The sequence below is a fragment of the Sinocyclocheilus anshuiensis genome, unplaced genomic scaffold (genome assembly GCF_001515605.1).
Source record: "Sinocyclocheilus anshuiensis isolate Anshui unplaced genomic scaffold, SAMN03320099.WGS_v1.1 scaffold229, whole genome shotgun sequence".
In the NCBI taxonomy this organism is placed as follows: Eukaryota; Metazoa; Chordata; class Actinopteri; order Cypriniformes; family Cyprinidae; genus Sinocyclocheilus; species Sinocyclocheilus anshuiensis.
The window spans coordinates 536,874-537,846 of NW_015537957.1; the positions used below are offsets into that span (position 1 = coordinate 536,874).

Below are 973 nucleotides of genomic sequence, written 5' to 3' on the forward strand. Positions count from 1 at the left end.
GGCTCCCCTGCACGCCGATGAAGGCCACACGGAGTGCGTTTCCTGCTTGGGGAAACCCCATGTGGAAGCTGCGCTCACGGGAGCTATTTGCTCTCATTGCGAGAGTTTTAGTCTCGCCTCTCTCCGCTCACGGATCACTTTCTTTTCAGAGAGCGACTCCGCCCCCCGCGCCCTCCCGTTTTCTTCCTCCCAGGGACCTGTGAGGAAAAAACTGCGGGGCAGAGGGGTCGAGCAATCGGCCACGAGCGAGCTTACGCCGGCCCAGATCCCGCGTGCCTCGCTCTCGCCGCAGAGAGAGTGTTCACCCGTCCTTTTCTCCCGGTCTGATCAGCGTCCCTCTGCTGATGCGAGCGACCTGATCTCATTCGGGGGAAGTGGATACGAGCTGCTCGATGACAGCATGTCACTGGCAGCATCGGATGCAGAGGAGCTGTTGGGCTCGGAAAATGACCCCCCCCCCTCGCCATTCGCCATCATCAGCGCCACCAAAGACGGGACGGATACCGAGCTTCTCCGTATCCTCTCCATGGCGGTCGACGGTCGAAGAGTAGAGTGGTCCCCTCCAGAGGAGCCCTCTCGCAGCCGTCTGGATGAATGGTTCCTGCCGGGGCGCCGACAGGCCCCTCGTCAGCGTACCTCTCCGTTCTTCCCGGAGGTCCACGACGAGCTCACCAGATCGTGGCGCGCTCCATACTCCGCCCGCCTCCGTACTGCCTCTTCATCCGCCCTCACCTCCATCGACAGCGCTGAAGAAAAGGGGTACGATAAGCCGCCTCCCCTAGATGAGTCAGTGGCCGCGCATCTCTGCCTGCCCACGGCCATCGGCTGGAGAGCAAAGGCCGCTCACCCATCTAAGCCGTGTAGGACTACTTCAGCTCTCGCTGGACGCGCCTACACCTCAGCTGGACAGGCGGCCGCGGCGCTTCATTCTATGGCGGTCCTTCAGGTCTTCCAGGCCAAAATCCTCGCATCC

The 973-nt window shown here is 62.2% G+C and overlaps 1 protein-coding gene across 1 annotated transcript in view; it reads left to right on the forward strand.

The window, feature by feature from the left end:
- The window catches only part of LOC107665978 (platelet endothelial cell adhesion molecule-like), a 20,402-nt gene that overhangs the window by 14,892 nt on the left and 4,537 nt on the right, over window positions 1–973 (forward strand). The gene's annotated exons all lie outside the window — the stretch shown is intronic.